Source organism: Juglans regia, chromosome 1, assembly GCF_001411555.2.
Source record: "Juglans regia cultivar Chandler chromosome 1, Walnut 2.0, whole genome shotgun sequence".
Lineage (NCBI taxonomy): Eukaryota > Viridiplantae > Streptophyta > Magnoliopsida > Fagales > Juglandaceae > Juglans > Juglans regia.
The window spans coordinates 41201530-41211789 of record NC_049901.1 but is presented as its reverse complement, the minus strand read 5'-3'; positions in this window follow the sequence as shown (position 1 = coordinate 41211789).

Genomic DNA, 10260 nt, shown 5'->3' with positions numbered 1-10260 from the left:
CCTTAACTTATGTTTTTCTTATTTAGACATAACCTTTTGAATCCCAATCTAACATGTATAAGAGAGTAAGTACAAACTAATTAAGGAAATTCACCACTCGATGAAGTTTAGGCTTTTATATATGAAAATATAAAGATGGCAAATATTTGCTCATTTTTCCTCTTTTTCTTGCTATTATATACAATTTCATGGTTATACCCTTTACAATTTTCTTTCTATTAGTAACAACCTTAATTTCCTCAAGGGAAGTTAATTAGAGAATATATTCCTTAATTTAAACATATATATTTCATGAATGCATGGCTGATAACAATAAGGGTAAGCCACTTATTGTGCACGAAACACGACCCTTAGTGTGCAAGAGGTTATCAACTGTCTCACACACCTCGAATAACTCTTGTTTTCATTCCCTATTTTTTCCTTTCTCTTTTAAAAAGTTGCATGTATAGTATTATTTTAAGAGTAATGTTATTTATTATTTATTTTTTTATCATTAGATGATTAAAGATTTTTTTTAATCATTTAATATCACGTCATAAGATGATGAGAAGATGGCAAAAAAATAAATGATGAATAGATTTTTCATAATTAAAAAATGCAGTCAACCAAAATGGGCTTCCTTATTTCATAGGCCCATTTTCACTAGACAGTGTGATTCATCAAGTTCAAAGCGCGTGACCTAAGATGTAAAATCTTATATATATATGGACAGATCTGAGTTTGGACCTATTTGACTGCCCCCACTAGGGTAACCGCCACCGTCAGATCCGGAAAGTTGCATCCCAACCGCACGTATATTTATGACTTTTCCTTGTCCGTTTCTTTTGGTGTTGACATTATTATAGAGATTTTAAATGGGATCAAACGCAGCCAGCCAGCTATTTAATTTAGAGGGTTCGGGAAAAAAATAAAAATAAAAATAAAAATAAAAAATAAAAAAGGAAAAGTAGGGTTCAGTAATCTGTGATCTTAACCCCAATATTCTTCTTGGGATTGATGGTAAAGAAAAAAACCCTCAAATCTCCTTATATAAACCGCTCCCTCCCCATCCCCTAAACGTACATCTCTGATCTCCCTCTGATCATCTGCCTGAGTGCCTCTGCACTTCCTGCTTCCTTTCTCTCCCTTTTTCTTAGATTTTGATCCATCTTTACTAGTTGGGTTGTTTTTAATTGGTTGAAGCTTTCAAGCATCTTATGATCTACTCATGTGGTGTCTATAGATGACCCTTTTTGTATTCTTCCACAGCTTTCTTGAACTGCATATATGAGTGATCTCTTTGCATGCAGAGATAATGTTTTTCTTCTTGTTTGCGGTTCAATAAAGCTGTGGGAAGATACAGACAGTGTCAAGAAAGTTCAAGATCATCTGCCTTCGGTATTATTACTTATAACCCCTAATTCCTCTTTGTTTTTATGATCCCGATCTGATGATTTCTTTGGTTACACAACGGTGTCGATGGCATTTCTCTGAACGCGAAGGTTCTTTTCTTATCTTAATTCTTTCAGTACATGAGATGTGTGGCTGATGCTTTTTTTGTTTTTTGTTTTCGTTTTTTTTTACTTCCTTGTCAAACAGTACTCAGACAGTCGGAAATATTATGAAGTATATACATCTTTGAACCCTTAAGCTTCAAATGGGATTGCACGTACGTACGAAGAAACTAAATTCATTTCACTTCCCACAGAAAAAATAAATAAAGTGAAATTCAGTTCGAATTATACATAAATGTGGTATCTCCACTTCCTGATACAACATAGTTTATTCCCCTCCCCACTTAATTCCAATTTCAGTATGTATGTGTAGAGATATAATTCTGCATATCAGTTATAAAATATCACTTTTTTCATTTGAATCGTTGGAGCTTTATTTTATCATGGTATTGAATCGTTGTATAATACAGCTCTACAGGAGCCAATAATAGTTAAAACTCTCTCTCTCTCTCTCTCTCTCTCTGTGACAGTCTGGAAATATCATCGACAAGTAGCTTTTTCTAATGGTATTTTATAACACAGATATAACGATGGCTTTGTTCCCCCTGATCAGATACATACAACGATTCACAGGACAGCACCTTTCCCTCTTGTCTGGCTAGATTCTTCTCTTTCTGTTATTCTTGTGTTCTTTTCTTCTTCCATTGTTAATTACTCCATATATGGCCAATTTTGGATTTCTTTATTTACATATATATAATTGTTTGGGCTCCCTCGATCGCTTTATTACGTGTTACTGTTCCGATGTGTAGCTAGGTTAAATTGCAGGATCATAAACAAAAAATATATACCAGTACTTGTAGATCAAAGAGCAGCTAGCCATCACTTGGCCGGATCTGTAAATATTCAGCGTCAGTCAACAAGGTAAACAGTTCATTCATTATACATTTAGTGCAATCAAAATTGTTAGTCTTTTTAATATATAGATTCCAACCTACAGATCATCTGTCAATGTATTATGGCCGCTAGTATGTCATTTGCGAAGGACTGTAATTTATTACAGCTCTGTTATTCAGCATCTCGATTTCCTCTTTGTTTTTTTTTTTTTTTTTAATAATTAATACGACGTATGTACAATTATTTTCCTTTCGGTGTGAATTATGTTCAATATATCTTAGGCTAAGTAGGGTTTTTAATATCTGTACGTAATTAATTGGTGTGTGCGTGTGTTATGCTCGATCGGTATAATACTTTAAACAAAAGTTTGGGTTTTTTTTAGTACACTACGAAGAACACTAAAAGCTATTACAATTGTATGTACTTTTAAACAAGACATAATGCCATTAAAATTAAACTTAAATGTTAGGTGAAGCTTTTATGAAAAAACAAAGCTGGATACAGATAAGATCTTGTACTGTTGTTTTAACTTGTCTTTGAAAAGAGAAACTTAGGCAAATAATATTATATGCAGAAGCTGGAAATAGGGTTCAATAATATTGTTCACTTCAAGAAACATGTTTCCTCGGATTGTTAACGCCGAGAATGTTCCTATATAGCTAGATCAGATCCCAGTTTTTCAGGCTCATGGTTTTACGATATAGGTTTTTCATGCTTAATTAATTCTTGGATGGTAGCTAGAGACGATAAGTTAAAGGTCTTTCATGTAAAAGAGTTGGATCTCGATCAGGGTCCAAGCTACAGCTAAGAGCCATATATGGATATTCATGAGCCCTAGAAAATGAGGAAATATTAGTAATCTGACTGCAAAAGCTATGGTAATTGTCTTTCGTGGAGTTAGCTGGACGCTGGAGAGAACTAGATGATCAATACATCCAATTAATTTTCCACTGATATTTTTCTTTTAGAAGATATTAATGCACGGATCCTATCATCATGATATGACCCAACCAATTCATTTATATATATGATTCATGATGTTTAATTAGTACTCATGTCATGACCCACTAATCGAATATTGCATATTCTAATTAATGGGTTTAATTTCTTTCAGTACTTGCTGTTAGATAATATTCTTTAATATTACTTTATAATCAATCAAAAGTGCTAGCTTAATTAATCATGGACTCTTTTTTCACCTTTTGGATTTATTTGTGTTTAGATGCTCTTGAAATATTGTTGCTACTAATTATATATATATATATATATATATATATATATGCCCTTACTTGAAGGGTCTTCAGCACCGGTCTGCAGCTTCTTGTGATTTTCACTAGGAATGATAGCTAGATCATTAAAGGAAAAGGAATGGGATCAATATTTCCTTGTGCTTTTTCTTATCTTGTTTCACGTAGAATGGATGAAAATCGATCGTGTGCTTAATTAATTTGGACCTACACACGGTCCACCGGTTTACCAGTCACAAATCAGTAGCGCCACTCATGTATTAATTGTAACTAGCATATATGAGAGCCTCATATATATGTTTCTCAAACACGTAAATGTGAGTCTTAGGCGATACCACAACTCTACTCGTCAAACAACCACGTGTTGTTTTGCTAGATGCTTTAACATTGGATCTTTAAGATGGGAGCCACCACGTTCCATTTCCGATCGCTGACAAATGAAGCCTCACACATTGTAAGAGCAATGTGTGTGCGTGCGTGCGTGCCTTGAGGGACGTTGCCCGCCCAAGTCTTGGTCAATTCAATCCTCTTTATTTCTTTATGATCTTCCCGCTTCCCTTGAAACTAGAGTTGACAGACAGCGCGCTTCTATATCTGTGGCAGTGAACTTGGAGTTCTTCAATGAATTCTTCTGAATAACTTACATCACACAGACACACACACACGCCTTCATTTACTCTTTTCTTGCCACTTGATCACCAACAAATTAAGGAAATATGGGATTTGACCATTTATTTGGCTCAAATCTTCCTATATATTTATTGTGTTGATGTAGTATCTGTAATAATGTTTTTGCTGGCCGGGCCGTATATAGTACTCATGATCCCTCGCCTCTAACAATCTTATCAATCCGGCCAGTATTAGTAGGATTTATCTGGCCTTTTTTTGCCTCTTCTATGATTTGGGAGAAGAAAAATTGAACTTTGATACCATCATTGTTGTAGATTAATGATCTCATATTTATGTAGGAACCGGCCTGATGCATGAAGCAAGTGGCCATCCTTTGCATTCATAGTAATTGCACGGTGCATGAATATATATATATATATATATATATATATGTATATGTATATGTATATGTATGTATGTTCACTTAATTATGATCTAGCTAGCTAACTAGCTATTTGATCATTTTATGATTAAGATCACATCCTCATCATGTTTTGTACTAATTAATGAATAATGTCCATTTTACATATATATAGAGGATTTTATTCCAACCACATCATGATTCATGAGTACTAATCATGTTTTACAAAACTTATATGTTCTGATCTTTAAGTAGTACTGACATTAGCTAGCTATCATGATTTACAAAGCAAATAAATTAAGCTTCGATCTTTTAAAGTCCACAAGTATTTTATTTTCTTTTGAAGTGTGACAACATCTCCTCCGATCCGATCCGCCGACCCTAGCTATTAATTTTAAATTAAGAATAAAAAAATTTACAAAAATGTTCTGGCTAGCCAGCCAAGCACCAGCCTCGTATAATCATGTATTTGTTTACCATCACTATTCGTCCTTTCTGGTGGGTATATATATAACGACCCATATTAATTAATTAAGGTCCTACAACATGGTCAACAAAGTTAGCATTTAGCTAGCTTTGTTGCGCATGCACTACTTTCGCATCACATGCATAGAAAATTAATAATTTAATTTTGTAGTATTAATGTTCAAATTAATGGCCAAATTACTATAGTTTTACATGACCATGCAACAACGACGTCGTAAGTACTACTATATATAATATTCATTTCGTCGATCGGCCCTAACGCATCATGATGATAATATTGGTACTGCATATATGGCAAAATTATTGCTTCTCTATGCATATATATATATATATACATATATATATATATATTATATATATATATATATATACCAATTTCTGATCTTTCAGGTTCCCTGCATATATATATGGTTTCCCAAGTTCCCGATCGATCAAGCAGCTTGCTTTTACCCTTTTTTCTCAATAAGTTTTTCTACGTCCACTTCCACTGCGCGCAAGTAGTAGCAGTGTACGTTTTCAAGAGATTGAAAATATTAATTACAAGAGCTTTGTTATATACAGTGATTTTTACGTATTTCTTGTACACTCCATTAATGTGATTGATTGCGTAATTTTTTTTTTAATACGCAGCCAATTACATCAGTGGAGTGTGCAAATAATACGTAAAAATGATTACACATAAAATTTTTGTAATTATAATATGGGAGGCATGTACGTACATCATCATCATGTAGTACCGATCTCTTAGTGATAAGTGTCACATGGAAATGGCCGCAGCCAACCAAGACCGATTATCTCTTAAATCTTTAATATTGAGTAGCCAATTTAGGGTTGAGAAGACTAAGATGACCAACAGAATTGATCAAACACACACACACAAAAAATATAGCACATTAGGTTTGATTAATGTGTGATATTAATTAATTAACATATATTAATTAACCATAGTACTTGTAAAAATATTTTTCAATGCGCGCACATACTGGGGAATTAACTCTTTTTTCACTCACAGACTAGGGGTGTCAAATCGTGTTAACGGATCGTATTTGTGTTGTGTCAAGACATGTACAGTATATTTACTGGGTCAATCCGAACTCGATCCGTTAAGGATTTCGTATCAAAATCTCAAACCCTAACACAACCTATTAAGATAACAGGTTGACACGACATGACCCGTTTTGACTTGTTATTAAATACGAAATAGATTGACACGATATGACACAACACGACCTGACCTGTTCCAACCCATTTACGTTAATGGGTTGAACAGATCCGTTTCAATCTGTTTGACCTGATTGATTTTATAAACAATATCTATAAAAAATAGAAAAAGCTAACTACAAGTCTAAAATTACAATCCAAATAATAAAAATACCGATATTAAAATTTCAACAGTACCAAATATGATAAACACACAATTTCAAAAATATGATAGACATACATTGTAATAATATTAAAGTTACAATCCCAAATATGATAAATACACATTGTAAAATATTAATGTTACAATCTCAAATATGATATAAATGTAAATTCAACTTTCTTAACGAGTCAACTCGTTTTGACCCGAACCCGTTAAGACTAAATCCAAACATGCTTTTATCGTGTCGTGTTCCTGTTTAGTTAACTGATCGTGTCACATATTATCACGCTTACTCAAACTACTTACCTAGCTAATTATAATTAATATTATATGCATGTATGTTAGTTTAACTTATATACTTAATTAGGTAAATATTTACAATAGCTCGAAGTGGCCATGGTCATGAGAATCAATTCTTCCACAGAGCAATTAATTTACTCGTTTTTTTGCTTCATAAACTACAAGTGCAAATTGAAATTACCCAAGTATCCATGTATTGTATTACCACATTATACCAATTTAATCAACCAATTGGTTAGTGACCAATAATGAAATAATTTGATAATCAATCAAATACATAAAGTAAATAATGTATGTTACACCTAATTTGGTTACGAAGGGAAACCCTTGAAAAAACTCTTTAAAGGTAAACCCTATGGGGGCAACCAAACCAAGAAAAATCAATTTTATTATTTGAAAATCAGTTACAAGTAATTCTCAATTATAAAATCTTTGCTAATTGACTCTTTTATTTGACCCGACAAACGACCCGTTTACCTCTACAGCAGTAGCAGCCTGAACTTCTAGTGATTTTTAAATTGTTGACTTCTCTTCTGGAATTCTAGTGATTGAACTTGATCTATCAAACTCCAACATGGAGTAAGTAAGCACTCAATGAGAGAAAGAGGAAAAAGAACTATAAAATTCTCTTGAGAATTTTTTCACACTCAAGTACTTAGAACATTCTCCAATCTCTCCAAGTTCTGGAAGATATGATAAAAAAAATAAGAGTTTGAGCCTGTTAGTCGCCCAGTCGAAATCTCCATTATAAATGTTCTGATCAGTATTTGATCTACAATAGGACTCTGCTGATGCGGATTGAGCATGTTAGGAATTTGAGGCATAGTAGGACTCTGCTGATGGAAGGACTTTGCTGGGAATAACTCTACTGACGCGTCTGTCGATACCTGGTGTTGAGTCTTCTCAGCACATATAGATTTCTTCAACTGGATAATTCCTAACTTTTCGAACTTCAGCTATACACACTCTTGACTTATCCAACCCATTATCTAATAAGTTATTGACATAATTCAAATGTTTATAGATAAAGATAAAACACTTTACATTCATCCAACAAACTTAACAACACATCTATATCCATCTAGTCACCTAGTCACCTAGTCACCTAGTTCTATCCAAACTTATCAACTTAGGCCTTGTTTATTTTCGCATATGAGATCAGATGAAATGAGATAATTTGAAATTAAAATTAAAAGTTAAATAAAATAATGTTAGAATATATTTTTTAAATATTATTTTGTTTTGAGATCTAAAAAAGTTGAATTGTTTATTTTATTTTGTGTGATAATTTAAGAAAACTACAATGATGAGATGAGATGAGTTAAGAGGAATTATGAAAACTAAGAGCATTCTCATCCCATGCCTTATATCACTGTTATCCCTAAATTATGGGGAAGAATTTAGGGAAAAGTTCAAAAACTCCCTCCCATCCCATTCCCTATTTTAGGATTTTGGTTTAGGGGATGAACGTTCATCTCTTAAATTATCTTTTATTAATATTTTATTCTAATAAATAAAACAAATTCTTCTTCCAATCAACTACACTTTCTCTTATACTCATATTTATTATAGTTTTAAATAATATTTTTTTAAAAAAATTAAATAATTACTAAAATATAAAAATAATAATGTTTAAAATATTATCATACACGTAAAAAAATAATTTAAATTTTTGTTTAAAATATTCACTAAAGTAATAGTTCAGAACATAAGAAAAAATATTAAGTAGTTAAGTTTGTAAATAGAAGTGAGAGAAAAAAGTAATAAAGAAAGAATAGAAGAATATTATTTTAATAGAATAGATAAATGATAGGGAATCAGAAGTAGAAAATTTTTTAAAAATAAATAAAATTTAAGATAAAATTATAGCTAAAGAGTATCTTTTTAACTAAAACTTGGGAAAAAATTTTAAAAACCGGATGAAAATGCTCTAACGGGACCGTAGTCACCTAGTCTTAACTAAATTTTTACATTTACACCAACGTGCCTTATAGTACTAGTTCCTTTTACTAGTTCCTTTTAGTACTAGTAATTAAAGATTGAAGTAGTACGTAGTACTAGTCTTAATTTCTAACCAATTAATTAATTGTCAACAACCAGAATGCAATCATGTATGCGTACGTACTAATGCCGGGCGTTAGAAGAGAGAGAGAGAGGGGATATATATATATATATAAATGAGTAATGTTACTTATCATTTTAATTTTTATCATCTTTTCATCATCTTATAATATGTCATTAGATGATTAGATATTATTTATTATATTTCACTTATAAACCTATCAACTAATGCCACATCATGAGATGATGAGAAGATGATAGAAGTTAGAATGATGAATAGATTTTTTCAATATATATATATATATATATATTTTTTTTTTTCATGACAACCTGAGTCTCAAATAGATCGGAGAGACAATTAATTATTGTATGTGTCCTACTTCAATAACCCTATTTCATGAAAGTTTTGTTAGTTAATAACTTTCACCAAAATTTGCATAGAATCGAAAATATTCTCAACACCATTATATATATATATATATATATATATAAAATTTTGAGTTTATACCTTCAAAAAAAATCTTAATTACTAATTAAATACTCATTATATTGATGTGATCTCCCTATTTTAATCATTCTCTGATCTTGGAGATATATATGTTATTTGACTACTGTTTCGATATTGCTGCTATTTGTAATATTTGTGTGCAGTTATTCAAATCATTATTTAATCTCAAAACATGAAGAGTATTAATTGCATGTACCAAATAGCTACTAGCTTAATTTGACAGTACTACTGCATTATACATCATGTTGTGTCTACATGATGCACTAGCTAGCTAGCTAGCTGCAGGCCAGCAGCTTACTTCAGATCTAATATTAATGGAATATTAAAGGCATTGGTACTAGATGAAAAAGTTTAGTTAGAACCATTACAATAATTTTAGTGATCATATTAACGTGTTTAAAAAATGAAAAATGATGAAGACAGTCGCCCGTGGTAGATGCCGCGCAAGCGGCTGCTGATGTGGAATCAGTGTTTCAAAACGTACCGTCTCAATCTTCTGAACAGTTATTCAAAATTTTGATCCTCATCGAAACGCATCGTTTACATCAAGTTCCTCCCTCTTCATCTTTTCCTTCCCCATTCCCTCCCTCTGCGATTCCACTTGAAGTTGAAGCAGAAGACGACGATAAACCAAAAAGGCAGGAAGAAGTCGCACAACTTCTTAACTAACTTATAAAAGACAAATAATTATGGTCTGTAATGAGAGTTTCTCCTCCACAAACTGTGTTAGGTTTTGACACAGAAACATGAATTTCATTAACACATGAATTTGCATTTCTACGGCATAAACACCTTGCCTTGGAGCCGTTTCCAAATACACACAAAACATATGCATTTCTGAGCAATAAACTCAACCAATGTGCAATATTGTTCCTACCAACAGATTTTGTCAACATTGTTCCACAAACAACAACTCCCAAAAAATCATGAAACAA